Source organism: Amblyomma maculatum, chromosome 5 (genome assembly GCF_055883805.1).
Source record: "Amblyomma maculatum isolate TAMU_Amacu chromosome 5, ASM5588380v1, whole genome shotgun sequence".
Lineage (NCBI taxonomy): Eukaryota > Metazoa > Arthropoda > Arachnida > Ixodida > Ixodidae > Amblyomma > Amblyomma maculatum.
Genome location: NC_139348.1, coordinates 56,521,796 through 56,539,996, shown reverse-complemented (window position 1 = coordinate 56,539,996; position 18,201 = coordinate 56,521,796).

The window sequence follows — 18,201 nt, the reverse complement described above, 5'->3', positions numbered from 1 at the left end:
CGGCGCGCCAGTCTACAGAAAATGGCACCTGCCTAGAAAGAATGAAAAACGTTGAATATAGCATGCCTGCTTCTAACTTTACACAACTCAATATACAATCATTTTCGGCCATGTTGCTAAACTTCCTGTCCAAGCTAATACTGTTGTTTTTTTCGCTCACAACGACGGAAGCTGAAAACGCCTAATCTCAAGCATAGCACAGTTTTTAACATAGTAGCGCTAAAAATTTAGAGCTACTCAAGCTGCGCCTTTAATATTAATACATGTTTGCCTTTCGTCCGCAGTACCCCTTGACATGTATGCTTGTAATGTATGCTCGCTTAGACAACAATCTCTTTATTTGGGTGTATAATACCTAAACTCGTTTTGCTTAGCGTTCAAAGTTTTCGCGTCAAAATCCGCCATCGGAGCGTGGGCATTGTAACTTCGGCGATGGCGTCGAGGGGAAGAAATAACAAACACGGCTGAGGAGGCTGAAGCTGACCGGTAAATATGGCGCAGAACGGTTGTGTCGGCGAGTTTGTCTATGTCAAGCTTCACGCTACAGAGCCTAGATGGCAGAAGCCGCCGAGGAGACACTTGTTTTTATGGGGTTGGCATGTTTTCACGAGTAGCTGAAATGTGCTTTATATCTATGTAGGTGACTTCTAAAGTTATGCGGTAGCTTACGACTGTATACTAAAGAGCACATCTGAGATAAGATTGGCTAAAACCGTGAAATTATTAAGGGGCTAGCAGTGCACAGAGACATGAACGAGGTACCGCAAGGGGAGACGCGTCGAGATATATTAATGCTATAATGCTATAACAATAAAGATTCAGCTTGAGTGCTTCCCAGCATACTTGCCATTGCTGCTATTTTTCATTACATCGTATTCAATTGATATTCATCGAAGGGAAATTCTAAGAAAACGTTTCTAACCGCACGTTTCGCTTAGAATCTCGCATCTGTTTTTCCAGCGTTGTGAGCAGAAACTAACGGCCACCCTTCTGGAAATGAGTCGTTCGTGTGGTATGTGACGCACTGGGTGGCATTCTTGTTGTGTGACACCACGATACTTGATATGATGGGTAATTGGCAAGCGCTGCCTACTCGAGTTGCCATTTCAGATGGTTGTGGGGAGATCAGAGTACAGCCTTTCAAGAACATTAAGTCGCGAGCTTGGTATAATTGTCTAAGGCTATTCAGGAACTCTCATAGTGCTTGATTAAAACAGGTTACTGTAGAGCACTGTCAGGACACAGGACCCGGAGCAGTCACCTCCTGAATAAACCAATGGTTTGATTCTTCGACCTCCCAATACCAACCCGGGAAGTCGAGCGCTTGATCTCCGGGGTGGCGCTCGCAGGCGAAGAAAATAAACCCTTGATTCAGTCATATGTGACTGGTCTGGGTTCTGTGTTCTAACGTGCTCTAGCATACCTTCGTCTGACGATCTAATTTGCAGTGGTAGCTGATAACATTATGGTCGTTATATTTTTGTGCAGTAAGAAAGAAAAATACAACATTAGTTAGCTAAAAGTGACAAAGTGCCTGTATCTGAGCAGGAACTCATATGCAGAGCACGCAAACGGGGTCCATTTACTCTGCCACGGCATCATATCTTTAAAGGCACAGAGTCCTCAATTTTCTATGCACTCGTTAAACATACAAACAACACAAGTGCCAACAAGCGATGGGTGACTAGAGTTTAGCTTTCTAGGCAGCTTCCTCCTGTTGCACCATTAGTTTTTAGTTGTCCTTACCCTATTGCAAAAACCAGCGTCTCCAGTGCGAAACCAAAGATTTTTGCGCTGCTTTTGCACTGGATCTGCTGGGCACGCTGGAGGTCTGCGATATTCGCTGGAGCACCAACGGGAAGACACTGGCTGCACTGGTGCGATGGAAGAAAAACGCTGGGATTAGCCTTTTGACGCTGGGTGTGTCGCTGGTATCCGCGATGCACTGGGAGAAGCGCTGTATGTGCGCTAGGGCCGCATTGGTCCCAGTGCCCCAGTATAGCCGGTGCGGCCTGCGGCGTCAGCCGGAGTAGCATCTCTCAGGGGCCAACAGGGCAACAGCGTACTTTCAATCGACCATCGGGGGGCATATGAGAAATATGGTTCAAGCAAGCGCTTTTTGCTGCGCAGTCATTGCGAATTCGTAAGAAAACAAAGGCTGTATTTCTAGAGTTTTCATGTTTCCATAGGTCGTTTCGAGCGTTTCGAAAGAGACAACGACCGCCGCGCCTCGGTCTCATGACACACTGGTGATTAACGCACAACTAAAGCTGGAATTGAATAATATGGGTTACCATGCATAACCAACTTCACAGCTGATCTTAAGTGCACTCTAACACAACTATTACTGCCGAAATGTTCAATGCGGGCTCAATCGCAGGTGGGCGTAGCCTGCACCACGGCCCAGTATAAACAGCAGAAAGAAAAACTAAAACCAGGAAGAGAGTAGTTTACCGAGCGATGGGCCCATGAGAGAAAAAGAAACAACATACAGCGCTTGTAATACATAATATTTGGTGTGTTTCTCAAACTTTTGCGCTCCTTCTTACTCTGCGTATCAAGCAGCCGAGCCCTCGGTCATCGCAACGCTTCCCGCAATGTTTACATACAAATAAGGTTCAGTTACACGCAATTAGAGTCATCGCTGCGGCGCTTGCCGGTATTGAAGCTTGGTCGCACTTTTTTCCTTGAAGGCTTCTACTAAAGCTCCGTGTTCAGCGAAAATTACGCCCACGGTAGCAGAGCACCACCCAATAGCCGGCGTTCGTAAATTTGCCAGCGATGTCAAACTCCACATGTTAAAATGATTCCAGTGCACAAAACAGCGCGCATAGGCACCCAGAACATTAGTTGCAAGTCGTGAGAGCAGACAGCAAGCTAAAATGATCAAGAAGTTGCAATTGTTAGAGCGGTAGCAATGGCCTGTAGACTGCGAAACATGAAGTCCCAACCTTATAAATGCGGGTCATGACATAAAATGGAGAAATGTTTCAACGAAAACCTGCTTTCGGCTTTGCCGAGTGGTTAGCGTGCTGAGCTAGTAATTCATATGTGCCTAAAGAGTGAGTTCGAGGCGCGCTTGGTGCGCTGTTTTTTTTTTCTTTTTTTTACTTTTTTTACGTTTTTTATGTGCCTGTCTTGTTTCGTTACTTTTTACTTCTTCATTTTTATCCCGCGCCTTTTTTTTCTGCGGGCGAACAGTGCCGCAAGAGCGGAGCGTCCCAGTATGCCGCGTCCCAGTGCGCCCAGTTGCCAGCGTCATACTGGGACCATAATCAGGTATGGCGCTGGCACCCAGTGGCACTGGTTTTTGCAATAGGGAGCCAGGGACGCTGCTCTCTGCGAGGTTGCAGGGTAGTCTACCTGCTTATTTGGAAGCATGCCTTCATGCCTGCATGTCTCGGAGCTGCTGCCTAACATAATTCGTGCCATTTCGCACTCTTCTGTACCTCCAGATAGTCTCGACAGGAGGCTGCTCGATGCTATCACGCGTGCTATTCCCACGCCTATACCTGGGTAGCCTGCCTGTCTTAGTGGCTATCAACTTATGTCCTTTAGGCCTTAGTCACATCACATAAAGCCTAACAGGGCACACTGCTTTTAGGCTTATGAAGTGGATATAGTCTCAGCAAACTTACACGTGCAGATAATAGGGCTCGCGTGGTATGCATTTAAATTCGGATGCAGCCTTGAATGATGTGGCCCAGAATAATTTGAGCTATGTATATTTTATAAAATTGAGTTCCCTACATGTAATGGTACAGGGCATTTAACACTGTAAAGGTTACTAAGAATAAGATTTCTATTGCCTTGTCGCTTTAACACCTGCTGGCAAAGATAGCGTTCTTTAACATTCCTTAATTCACATCTGCCTCACAGCTCTTCTGCTTCCATAACTTCTATATCCTCTTTTGTCAACACCCGTATTTGCGGCGCTTTATAGCAAGCGGATCTTGCGATGAGACACGAGGCGCTCAGAGTTAATAGGAGAGGATGTTATCAAGTAAAAAAGGGGCTACGTCTCTAGATTGAAAGGGAAGCCAGTAGGTGACTGCCTAGAGCTTTTGTAAGCCAGATTGTACAATGAAGATTGAGATCCCAATTTAAGTAATTGGATGATATTCACGTAGACAAAATATGTTACAGGCTACTGCCATTATTGCTCAGTTACGCAAGCTTGCGCTAGTTTAATGAGTTAAGTTGGAGTGGTTCAGCAGGGTTTCTACAATGTCAAGAATACACTTCCTCTTTCTGAGAGAACCTCGGAAAGTGATCTTTGGCAAAGAACGAAACACTACTAAATGGAGGAAGCTACGTTTCTAGCTGTAGCTCATGGAAGGGCTGACGTTTCTGCTTTCTTTGTGGAAGACCAATAGCTACGAATGCCCAAAGGCTGTCGGCTGTAGTATAAGGCACGTGTCCGCGTAAATCTCTGCTTACTGGTGGAACACGAGTGATGAGCAAGGCACTGTCTGTAGCCCCAGCAGAGTGCACCGATAGCATGGTATTCTAATTGATGAAATAGTTTTAATACAGGTGAACGTCGTATGAAGGACGGACGCACACAGCTAGGAAAGCCTGGATCAGGCTGCGCGCGCCTCACTTCCTCTGCTTCTGCTTCTGCTTCTCCTGCTTCTCAGTGCGCCGCTACGCGGCGTAACAATTCCCCCCGGGCAAACAATTCTCGTTCTCGAGAAAATTAGGCAGATCGAAGATGGCAGCGCTTCAGGCGAGGCACGCGAACAACTTGTGTCTTGCGGGATCGGCGGTTATTCGTCATGACTTTGGTGATGACGTAATTCACATTATTATGTTGGTCCAACACGACGAAGGGGCCATCGTACTTGCAGAAAAACTTCTCATATAAGGCTCGCTTGCGAATAGGCGTCCAAAGCCAGACGCACTGTCCATGGGAGTAAGCAACTGCACGATGATGCAGATCGTATTGTTCTTTCGAGCGGCTTTGAGAAGCCAGTGTGCGTAAGCGGGCTATACGACGGGCTTTTTCAGCACGGGATAATATATGGGAAACAGACGCATCGTCGTTGGGGGAAATGGGAAGATAGTGTCTAGAAAACGTGGGGAGTTCTTGCACAGAGTAAATAGAAAGAAGAATAGCCGGTAACTTCATCATTTGCAGTGTTATAAGCGTACGTCCCATACGATAACACTGCATCCCAGTTGCGATGGTCAGACGCGACGTACATGGGCAGTATGGTTGTCAAGGTGCAGTTGGTGCGCTCGGTGAGCCCGTTGGTCTGCGGATGATACGTAGTCGAGTGTCGGTAGTATGAACCACAAAGTCGGAGCATTTCTTACACGACATCAGCAGTGAATTGCCGACTACGATCACCTATAATAACACGGGGTGCGCCATGGCGAAGAATAACGGAATGCAAAAGAAACCGCGAAACATCAGCAGCTTTTGCTGTAACGAGAGCAGCGGTCTCCGCGTATCTGGTAAAATAGTCAACGCAGACGATAACCCAGCGGTAGCCCTCTACAGTCTTTGGAAAAGGACCGAGCAGGTCAATTCCAATCTTTTCAAAAGGTGAGGTAGGTGGCTTGACGGGTTGTAGAGGTCCGGCCAGCGTGGCGATGCGTGCCTTGAGTCGTTGGCAATGTTCACATGTCGCAACGTATTGTTTGGTTGTCTTATAAATTTGTGGCCAATAAAAACGCTCGCGAATTCGGTGCAGGGTACGACAGGATGTCCAGAGGTAATATCATCTTGCATGGCATGCAAAACTTGTGCGCGGAGACTTTTTGGGGTGACCAAAAAGAGGGCAGTACCGTCAACTGAATAGTTCTTCTTGAACAAAACACCGTCTTCGATAGTAAACTGCGTTAACTCTGCGCTTCCTGATGCCCCTTGTATAAGAGGCTGTAGTTACCGGTCATTGCGTTGTTCTCGCCTAAAGTATGCCATACTAGGAAACAACGACGTGACTGAGGCTAGGCACCCGTCGAAGCCGTCTTCATCGTTAACGGAAATCGGCTATGGCTGCCGTGACAAGCAGTCTGCATCACTGTGATTGTGTCCACTTTTGTACGCGACACCAAAGTTGTATTCCTGCAGGCGTAATTCCCAGCGCTCCAGACGACCATATGGATCGCCAAGTCCGATGAGCGAGCATAGCGAATGGTGGTCAGTAACTATGGTGAAGTAGCGTCCATATAGGTATGGTCGAAACTTGTGCACAGCGAACACGACTGCGAAGAACTCCAATTCGGTAACTGTGTAGTTCCGTTCCCATTTTGTCAGCGTGCGGTTAGCATATGCAACAACGTGCTCAGCCCCACTATTCAGCTGCACAAGCACGACACCAAGACCGACGCCCCTGACGTCAGTGTGAACCTCCGTCACAGCAGAAGGGTTGAAGTGGAGCAGCAGTGGTGCTGAAGTTAGAGAAGACTTGAGCAGATTGAAAGAGGATTCGCACTCTGGTGTCCGCACAAACTGCGAATCCTTGTGCCGTAGAGAAATAATGGGGTGGGCAAGTTGCGCAAAACCAGCAATGAAGGGACGGAAATAAGAAGAGAGGCCAAGCAAGCTCCGAAGACCTTTCATGTGCGTGGAGTTTCGAACTCGCGTACTACAGCAATCTTCTGCGGATCCGGCCTTGTACCATCCTCGTTGACGAGGAACCCAAGAACTAAAGTTCATCCCTCTAAAAAATGGCACTTCTTCGAATTCAAAAGGAGGCTCGCTTTGCCAATGCATTCAAGAACATTATGGAGCCTTTCCTTGTGCTCTTGGAAGGTCTTTCCAAAAATGGTAACATCATCAATGTAACACATGCATATTTCCCATTTGAGACCACGAAGGATAGTGTCCATAAATCGCTCAAACGTCGCGGGAGTGTTGTATAATCCAAAGGGCATTACATTAAAGTCGTATGAACCATCTGGTGTTACAAAAGCAGTCTTCTCAGGTGGGATGGATGTAGAGGAATTTGACAACACCAGATCGCAAATCAACAGAGGAAAAATATGATGCCGATTGCAGACAGTTGACAGTGTCATCAATGCGAGGTAACGGGTATACGTTTTTCTTTGTTACCGCTTTCAAACTATGGTAGTCTGCACAAAATCGCCAAAAATTGTCTTTTTTTCCACTAGGATCACAGGTGCGGCCCACTGACTGGAAGATTTTCGGATGATTCCTCTCTGTAGCATTTCGTCCACCTCTTCTTGAATTATCTTGCGCTCTGCCGGGGAGACTCTGTTAGGTTTTTGCCGAATAGGGTAATTTTGTGCGGCAGTCAAGAAGCTGGGAAATGACTACCCGATCCGTTTGAGGCAAAGTAGAACGGTTCGGCATGAGTTGTCACAATGTCTTACAGAATACGACGTTCACTATATGGGAGCGATTTGTTCACCATGCCCTCAAACTCAGCACACTATTTAGACTTTTCTTTCGCGGCTCCTCTGCAATCGGAAATAATTCCAATGGTATGAATCACATAATTCTGAAATCTGGCAATTGTCAACCAGAAGGAAGACGAACAGGCTCTTCTGACATGTTCACAGCCCAGAGGTATGTGCGACCATCCTCCGCCTCCACGACCGGAGCGTGGCACCAAAATATTTTTTTCGCTCCATTCGAGACATCTGGCTCGACGACTATTGAATGTTTACCCACGAAAGATTCAGATGACTTCACGGGAGAAACGTCGCCGTGATCGCAGGCAGCAGCACATCTTCCTTCTGGGCGAGAACTCCTTGATGCCTCTGAGACATGTTATCTACTAATGCGGGGATAATGTAAGGCTGCAAACAAATTTCACCGGCACTAAAGCCTAAAGTCGCACCACACTCGCGCAAAAAGCCGACACCCAAGATAATGTCATGCGTGGCACGTCTCAATACAACGAATTCTGTCCTATAGCACTCGGTACCAATAACAACAGAAACTGAGCACAAGCCAACCGGAACGAGTTTCACCCCCAACTCCAGAAAACGTACTGTTTCTGTCCCACACTAACATAAATTTCTGTCGAAGGCGGTTCTTAAATGTAAGCCTCATAACTGACACAGCGGCACCAGTGTCAACCAAAGCATCCGTTTTAACATTGTCTACACACACTGGCACTTTTCCTCTTTAGCATGACGATAGGTAGAGGTATGCGCGAAATTGACCCTCCGGCGACCTTACCTCCATCTGTCGCACCACCTAGTTTTCCAGCGGTGGAGAAACAAAGCGGCGGCGTGGGGATGGCGAACGGGGTTGTCGCTGCGGTGGGGGAGTAATGCTGCGATCGGACACAGGGGAGTCATTCCGTGCGTGGCGTTGAGGGGAACGGGGCCAATAGAAGGTAGCGGGTGGCTGCTGCTCCCACTGGGAACCATTCGTGAAGCGCGGTGATCGTTGGACAGCGGGTCGGGTAATTTGACTAAGCGGAAAAAAGCGGAAAAGATATGTCCGCCGCCCCCATTGCCGTAACATACGGGTGGCTGGCGGCTCTGGTAGTTCACTTCAGGATCCCTTGGAGGCCGAGATGGGGCGACAGAAGCGCGACGAGGAACGTCACGAGCCACTTCATCCGGATGGGATGGACGCTGCTGGAAATAAGGGTGCGATGTTGGTTTCAGGGTCCGCTCCACGCCGTTGTTGTAAGATGGTACGCTAATATTTTGTGCAGCCTATCGCGTGCGCTGTTCCCGTAATGGTACGGACCTCGATGTCGGGTGGTAAGGTACATCGAAATTTACACGTTGCCGCTGAATATCCAGCTCCTCGAGTATTATCCTCCTTACCATACAAGCGATGTCTTCAGCCTCCAGAATGTCGATGTCGGCAACAGTTGTTACATTAGAAAGACGGCGCAATTTGGGAGCTATTCGACGTGCCTTTGACGCCTCAAATGCCCGGCACTGCTTGATGACATCTGCTACTGTGGCAAGGGTGTCCCGCAAAATAAGGAAGTTGTACACATCCTCAGCAATCCCCTTGAGAAGGTGCACTACCTTGTCATCTTCTGACATCTGCCGGTTTACGATGCGACAGTTTCACTATTTCCTCGATGTACCGTGCGCATGTCTCACCGCTCAGCTGGGTTCTCTCGGAAAGCTGATGCTCAGCGTGTTCCTTCTTCGCAAGGGTATCCCCAAAGGACTTCGTAATTTCGTCAGCGAATCGGTCCCAGGTCGACAGGATTTCTTCGTGGTTATCAAACCAAGTCAGAGCCATTCCGACGGAGAAGAAAACATTACACAGACGTGCGATCGAGTTCCAGCGGACGTACTTGCTACATCTTTCGTAATGTCGGGGCCATTCCTCAACGTCATCTTCGGGCTCACTGTGGAACATACGCGGCTCTCGCTGGTGAGGAAAGTTCGTCGACTCTTCAGTTCGCTGTTCATGAGTCTGCGTCGTGCGGGTGGTAGCCATTGACGATAGCAAACTTGCTACACGACGGCTGCGATGAGGTACTGGCAGATTCAAAACGTTTTACCTAGCACTTCCACCAAATGTAACGGATGAAATGGTTTTAATACAGGTGAATGGCGTATGAAGGACGGGCGCACACGTCTCAGAAAACTCCGATCAGTCTGCGCACGCCTCGCTTCCTCTGCCTCTTCTTCCTCTGCTTCTGGTGCGCCGCTACGCAGCTTAATCGTATATTCAATGGCGAATCATAAGCAGATGTACTTGAAGATGATGTTATGCCCCGATAGCAGCGCAGTGAAATCCCGGTGAATGTACTGAATGATTCCCTAACCGATGCAATGTAGATTATCCTGGAATTGGCCACAAACATGCAAGCACAGATGACAAAGAATATCTAATAATCTCTTCCTGCCATTTTTCACGCACATACGCGGATAAAGGGGATTTCCACGAAATAGGAAGGGAGAAGACTGGTAGCGGAAAGTCAACGATGGAGAAGTATCTATTGTATTGAGAGCTATATAGTTCGTGTTACAGTGAAGGTATGTCGCTCATATGAAGCGAAGGTGAGGAGACATGGACAGTAAAAAGGCTACGAATTTCAAATATTTCGTGCAAAATAAATTAGACCAGTGCAGTAGACGACTAAGACATCAGACATGTGAAGAGGAAGAACTCATCCTATTAGGCCGCTGATGGACTCTTTAGAAACCAAAGCTAGCAAAGCTCATGTCTGATCGGTCACAGCTGCAATCGAGGTGCAAATATGGTAAAGGCGGAAGTCAGTAAAAAGCCAAATTGTAGATATAACACACTTTGTAATTGGCATAATAATGGCAACTTCCTTGTGGTGTGGATTACATAGTCAACTATGTTTTTGATGAAGCCAGATTTGCGATCACGGCGGTGAGGTAAAAGCCATTGGCATGCACATGGACGGCAGTAGAGACATTTGGGTAGATGTGACGCAGGAGCAACAGTGCCGTCAGGCTCAGGCGAAAGGTTAGTTACTGTAGGGGAACGTCGAAACTGTGCAACAATAGCTAGGCCTATTCATCAGCGACGTATTTACACGTTTGTAATAATTTATTTAAGTAATAATAAATACCAATGAAAAAAGGCGTTTATTCGAGGTAGGTTAGGGAATGGGAGAAAAAGCAGTACGTTTAACCTCCCTTGGGAACAACGCGGCACAACATGTGGAAAGCAAAATACCATTTTATCTAGCTTAGGTGTTGGCAAGCATTGAAATAGGAAGGCCAAGATGGGATTGAGGCAGTAGGAATGGGTGTACGAGATGGGAAGAAAGGCGACGATAACGTTTTTGTTTAAGTGGCATGCGTTTCACTTTAGTGCGCAACATTACGCCTATCATTATCTCTAATGCGAAGAGCAGTACAAAGGCCGGAAAGAAAAACAACATATTCGTATATGCTATCGGTGGTCACTAATAGGAATTTGAGATCTGCCGCTTCTATAAGCTTTGCGCCAGCGTGATTCTCCTACCTTCAGCGGAACCGGCGACCGTGACGTGGAAGACTGGCTGGCCTCATATGAGCGGGTCAGTATTCACAACCACTGGGACGACAACCATAAACGCAATAAAGTCATTTTCTACCTAACGGACGTTGCAAACCTATGGTTCCGCAACCACGAGGCCGATATCACATCATGGTCTACTTTCAAGGCTAGTTTTGCCGATATCTTCGGCCGGCCTGCAGTGCGCAAGCTGCGCGCTGAGCAACGCCTGCGCGGCCGTGCACAGCTTCCTGGCGAGAGTTTTACCAACTATATTGAAGATGTCGCAGACCCGTGCAAGCGCGTGGACGCTACAATGTCAGAGAGGACCAAGATTGATCACATTATGAAAGGAATTGATGATGGCGCGTTCCAGATGCTTCTGCCTAAACATCCAGCCACCGTCGTCGACGTTATCAACGCACGCCACAACTTTGATAAATTACGCAAGCGCTGTAACATCACTCGCTCTTCGCTCTCACACCCGGCGCCGCTTGCAGCTTTAACACCTGAAGCAGACCAGTCCGCCTTGCTGCCACAAATAAAACAGTTCGTTTGAGAAGAAATTGCCCGTCAACTATCCCTCGTTCGCCAACGGCCGGACACTCCACTCACACTCCTTTAGTGCCAAAGTTGCAGCAAATCATCCGCCAACAAGTTGCGGAAGCACTCCCCACCGCTGCTTCGTTCTGCTCACTCTCCGCCTGCGTATGCCACAGAACAGCGTTCGTATACAACCCATCGTTCTCCTTCTCCGCGTCGCCGGTCATTGTCACCAATGCGCCGGCGACCACCACCTGTTGACAAGGGAAACTAATATCCGCGGTTCCTGAGGCAAGAACTGCGTACTCTGCTAAAAGCTAAAGGCCTCATATTTCGCCCACGAACGTTATAATGGTCTCTATTGATGGTCTGTCCGTATATGCGCTGGTCGATACGGCTGCTGCAGTTTCAGTGATCCATGAGCAACTCTGCCGACGATTACAACAGTTACGAAGTCATTTAACGGTTGGTCGCTCCGCACTGCCTGTGAAGAGAGGATTGCACCTTTAGCAGCATGTACATCCCGTGTCCTGATTGAAAGTATTTTGTACAGTGTCGAGTTCGTAGTTTTGTCATCTTGTTACCGCGACGTGATCCTCGGATAGGACTTCTTGTCTAAAAATAACGCCGTGATCGATTGCGCCCGAGCTGAATTAGAATTTGCTGCACTGCGCGACGCATTTCCCGACGACAACCATTCAGTGTGTCCTCAAAAGCTCACCATCGCTGAAGATGTCGACGTAGCACCAGAGGCTTGTGCTCTTGTGCCTCTTTCGTGTCCTGCCGTGTCAGACGTTAGTGTTTTATTTACGCCGTCTGCATCCTTCATCTACCGCAAGCACCTTCCGCTGCCATCTGCTGTTCTCGATCTTCACGGTGGCTTTACGAGAGTTACTCATCTACAATCCGTCTCCGCGCCCGATCACTCTGCTACGTGGGCAATCTCCCGGTTCTATTCAACCAGCCCACCTTCTCTCTGATCTGGACGCCTCCGAGACCTACCGCAGTAACTACATTGATGCTCTGCAGTGAGATCCGACGCCTGATTCGTTGCGATTGGATTGGTTGGTTCACAGGAAGGGAAAGGCGCAGTATCTGTCACACTTGCTCTGTGGACACCTGAACCGCGCCGTAAGGGAAGGGAGGAAGGTGGGAGTGAAAGTGGAAAGAGAGAAAGGGGAGCCGTAGTGGAGGGCTACGGAGTAATTTGGACCACCTGGGGATCTTTAACGTGCACAATTTTCGAATTCTAAATCAATACCTGGAAATACGTGAAATTATTTAAAGGAATTAGGCGCTACGTCGCTTAAGCGAATTCTATTTCACAAAAGACAGTAACATGATGGGCAGTAGTCGTTGAAGCATAGTGGCGTGCGTAACGTCTTGACGCAGTGAGTGACGTAGCTCGAATGCAATGTGGTATACTGAGCCAATGCATGATGCGTTTCTGATTTCATTGCGCAATCTTTATATTATTCAGTTTAAATATTGCTATAAAATATCTGTAAAATCTCTCTGCCTGGAAAGATGCGGTCAGTAGAGGTCTCAAGGATATGCTTCTCATCACTGCGTGCAAACGGCCACGCACTGTCATGATGTCCCTAGAACGGCGTTTTAATTCTGTCTGCTTCTTTCGCCGTCCAGGTTAGCTACGAAAACCCGAACTTGGAATTCTACATTGCTTTATCATTTTCTTTTTTGCAGAGGACGAGCTATATTATTTTTTATGAAGCCTTCCGCGTTTGAAGTAGCTGCACGCATTTGAACATTATTTTTTAGTAACCGACCGTAAAGACGTCTGCCATACACTTCCTTAGGCAGTTATTGAAATTCGTCAAACGCGCTTTCATGTTCTTAACTACGATAAAGAAATAGCAACAATAATCGCTTTAAAAGAAATTCAGGCCTGTTTTGGCAAGAAAAATGCAGGTGGGAACAAATTGGGATAATTATAAATGTTTTATATATTTCATAACACATTTTCACAAAAGGCTCAGGCTTAAGGTTGTTTTTTTAAGGCAGGACACATTTTATGCCTTTGGTCGTATTTCCAGAGAACAATATTGGGTAGAAAGTTCTTGCTCTCTGAATTTGCCAAATTTATCAGCGCTTGAAAATACCGTCATTAATAGTCTCTCTTGCAGTTCCTGCTGCCTGTGCGTAAACGTTTAGGAAGTTACAGATAAAAAATTACATTAATAAAAATTTAAAGGTAGCTTAATCTTCACTTTAGGAGGGAAACATGAAGGAAAAGTTTTTATACTGTATTAGTGATACAGAAGATTCTGTATCAAATGCATAAGGAATTTTCAGAACCCTTCCTAACATGCTTGGACCAAAGTATGTTAATGCAACGTGGTCCTCCGGCAGGCAAAAATGCCTTCTGCCTCAGCAATTGTGCCACTTATAAAATATTTAGCATACTCTGAATTACCATATTACAGGAACCCCGTAACAAATTTTGACACTTGATCAATCCCCTGATTTGTTGGTTCAGTTTTCAAAATATCGCTGACAGACGCTTGTCACAGGTTTCACACAGAGATAGCAAGAACGCCGGAAAGCGGCATGAATTCCTCATTGCGTCAGGTCAACTCTTTTGACAGCTGTGTATCCTTTGCGTCATATACGTGTACGCATCCCTGATTCACGCAGCAATGCATAAGCAAATAATATGGCCTAAAAATCAATTGATGGCTTTCTTTGAAGCTTTGTTTATTACCTTTTCGTTGAAGTACTTCACCATATGTTCTTTCATTTCTACTGCTGGCTAGTTTAGGAGCACGTGTGGTTTTAAGTAAAGAAGTTATATAGTCCATGTGCACTTTAGCTAGTGCCTCCGATATCCAAATGTAAAAGTCGAACACCCCCTAAAAGAAGCAGCATTAATGAAGACCTCGCAAGCGTTAACAGCTATCCAGAATAAGGCGATTTTTTTCGAATGTGATTACGTGATCCTAGGATGACGTTAACACTTTCACCTTCATATCTATTTTTTATAAATTTGTGCACCTAATCGCATGTCCACCTTTGTAGCGTAAAGGCGCCCATCCAGATGTCTTCCCGCGACCTTATGTGCACCTACCAATGTCACCAGTTTGTTTCAGTGGCATTCGCATAAATAGAAGACTGTCGCATCAAGCATTAAGAAATTTCATTCGGAATTCATGAATTCAGGTTTCTTCTTTCTCGTACGTACTGTTTGACGCAGCAGCTGACACACCTTTTCGAACTGAAGTCATGCTGAATATTAAGAACAAAGCGCCAAGTGCGAAACGGTCCAATCTGCGGCAGTATTCTACAGCTTTATGAAATTACAAGGAATAGAAATCAAAGAATTTCAGTGTCAGAAATCACAACTAACTAAAGCAATAAACCAAAACAAAACAAGTGTCTTTTTCACAGTCCAAATTAGGTGAAGTATATGAAATGTGATTGATAATCAAAGCAACTCACTAAAGCCTGCGGGTCGTTGAAGGCATATCTCTGCTTCAAAGTATTTCATCAGCAACAAAACTAACCAATAAGGATACGTTTTGGGCCACTTGGTATTACATTCTTGTGGCGTAAAGGAACCGCTACTTCAGGCTGGGATAGGAGTACAACTGATCAGGACGTGCAGTAAACTCGTCCGCAAAGCTAGGTAGTCAGGCTGAAATTAAAAGAAACACCGATATCGAACATAGCAATACGAGTACATACAATGCGGTACCGATCTGATCAAATTCTCCCCTTCCTTCATATTGTCTGCGCCTGCTGGCAATTTGTACGCTGTAGCATCTACATAGATGCCATTGACTGAAATTAAGATTTTAGGTCTCTGGCCACGGCGATCGTCTGCGGTAAAGGCCTACCAGGCACTGCTCCCCTTTATGAAAAGCATAGGCCTAACAGAAATACTATGATTTTGCTGTTATGTTAAGTTCTATGACTGTGACGTGAATGTGATTTGGCATGTCTGCGATGTGACTGTACTAACTTCAACGATACCTCTCTCACAACTTTTGTATCCACTCACCCCCTTCCCCCAGTGCAGTGTAGCAAACCGGTTGCTGTTACGGGTTAACCTCCCTGCCTTTCCTCCTCATCTTCCTCCTCCTCCTGGCAATATGAATGATGACGGCTAGAAGACAGGTTTTCTTTGAAATCTGCCAAAATACATTCTTTGATTGCTCAAATAAGTGCTTTCAGCTGGTCTGTTTGTTTCCTGTCTGCCAAAAATGCACTTTTCAGAACTTACAAAGGGTTTCCTGCGTTTGCTATTACTTTACTTTGATCAATCTCGTCAGTTGGAGCAAATGATTAATTAGTATCAAACACAGGCAATATTGTCGCATTCAATAAACTGCACTTGATTTCTCCTTTTCTTTTGGTACAGACGTAGCATATCATCCGTTGTTAGGGTAGCCCTCAGCGACAATATTTGCTAACAATTTGAGTCTTTCTTTCGGATTATACATGCTTTCTTATATTCAAATTGCGAGTATCCTGAAGCCTGTATCGCCATAATATTTCTTCTATTTCGTATATGCCTATGCGCCTACGCAAGAACAACTGGTCTCTCAACATCCGTTGCATAAAATACAAAATATCATTCGATGAGACGCATCAAAATTGTATAAAAATGTAAGAGGCCAAACCAGAGTCGAAAACACACCCACAAAACAAAATCTTTGTTTAGTTAAACGAAATATATTTCTGTCGTGATCGGGGGTGGCTATAGAGCGGACCGTGTTTTGACTCAAAAATCTCTTAGCGCTACAGCTCACTGGGTGTAGTGATAAATCGTTTTAATTGTCTGAAATGTGCAATTGCCAGCAGTGTTTCACTTACTTCGGCAGTAGCTCGCAATTATCATCATCATTACCACCATCATCATCATCTTCTGGACTATACCCACCCACTGCAGGGCAGAGATCTCTCCCATATTTCCCAATTAACGCGGTCTTGTGCTAGCTGCATTCACTTTACCCCTGCGAACTTCTTAACCTCATCCAAGCACCTAATTTTCTGCCGCCCTCTGCTATGCTTTCCTTCCCTTGAAATCCAGCTGGTTACTGTTAGAGACCATGGGTTATCCTTCGCCCTAAATATCATAACAATCGCCATTTTTTCTTCTTAATGTCGACTAGAAATTCAGTTACATGTGTTATATCTCTGACACTGTATATGTGGATATGATCGATGGTTGAATACCCTTTCTGGAATCATGCTTGATTCTTCGGTTGATTAGAGTATAATCTTCTCCTGATCCTATCAGGTATTGCCTTAGTAAATCGCTAGTACGTGACGGATAGTAAGCTCATCGGTCTGTAATTTTTCAAGTCCTTAGTGCCCTCTTTCTTAGGAATTAAGATAATAGTAAAATTCTTCCATGGTTACGGTACTTGTGATGTCTTCAGACATTTCGTATATAGGTTGGCCAGTTTTTTTACCACAATAATCCACTCCATTTTTCAACAAATTCGTAGTTACTTGTTCTTAGCCAGCTGCGCTGCGCCTTTTCATAGCTTCTAAGGTCTTTTTTTTAAACCTAATTATCCTTCATTGCTGGTGAAACGTGTGATTTTTCTTCATTACAGCCAATCTCACTTTTGTCCTGGCTACTTTGGCTTTTATAGAGAACTTCCCGTACAGAACTCATTCGTTACCTTAGTTATCCTGTCCAAGTTAGTAATTATAATAGCCGCCTTGTTTCCCAGTGCATACATCTCATTTTTGCCTACACCTAATGTTCTCTTTACTGCTATCAGGCTACGACCGTTCTTTCGAGCATGCTCTCCTTTTTCCATGTTAAGCTTCATATGTCGGCCAACTTGCGCTTATTAATTAGCTTTGATATTTCTGGCAGTTCTAACCGGTTAGTTGGGCTTTAGATTTTAATATTTTGCCGTTTTTTTTTATATTTCGTCCGTTTAGACAGTTTCAGTATCCTCGGTCAAGATTCAACTGCCTACTTAATTTTTGGACAGTGCGAAGCTCCAAAATGTAAGTGCCTATACCATTAGGTAAGTAACAGACATAGCGCTAGTAGTGTTCTGAGATTATAACTGCTTTAGAAATTGAAATAATATTTTAGGACTGTGAGATTTCACATGACACACGGTGCGCCTCACTCTTTTACATAGATTTGTCAACTTCAGGGCACTAAAACTTGAGCGCAAAAAACGTTCGGCGGATTCATTTTCTTCCATGTTTGCGGTTACAAATACAGCGATATATTACCCGGAGTACAATTGTTTTTTGGAGCGCTGTTTAAAGAAAAACAAATGTTTAAAGCAATGTGAAATCAATGAAAATAATAAAATGCCGTACCAAAAAAAAGTGAACGTAAATTTAACACATTGAAAAAAACATATCTTTTACAAATGTTACGCAAATCGATGAAAACTGTTCCACAAAGCTTATATCATATTAGCAAAGCTTTCCGCAACGTTTCAGCTCGTCATCTCACAGGTTGTCGCCTTGAACGTAAGAACCGGTTTCTGACCGCAGTGGGCGGTACGAAGTGGAAGTGCGTTATGCCTACAAGTAAGCAGCCGCATTTTCATGCAGAGAGCTTGAGACACTCTATTAAAAAAATGTTACCTCGCTGTTAATGATTAAAAGGGTTTTTTGCACTCCCACTTTTTTGAAGCGACTAGTGCGACAGCAGACCACTGTGGTGCTAGGGCAGCGCGCGTAACATAGAAGCCGCAAAATATTTTGTGGTATTTCAAAAACAACAACAAAAAAACAAAACATAG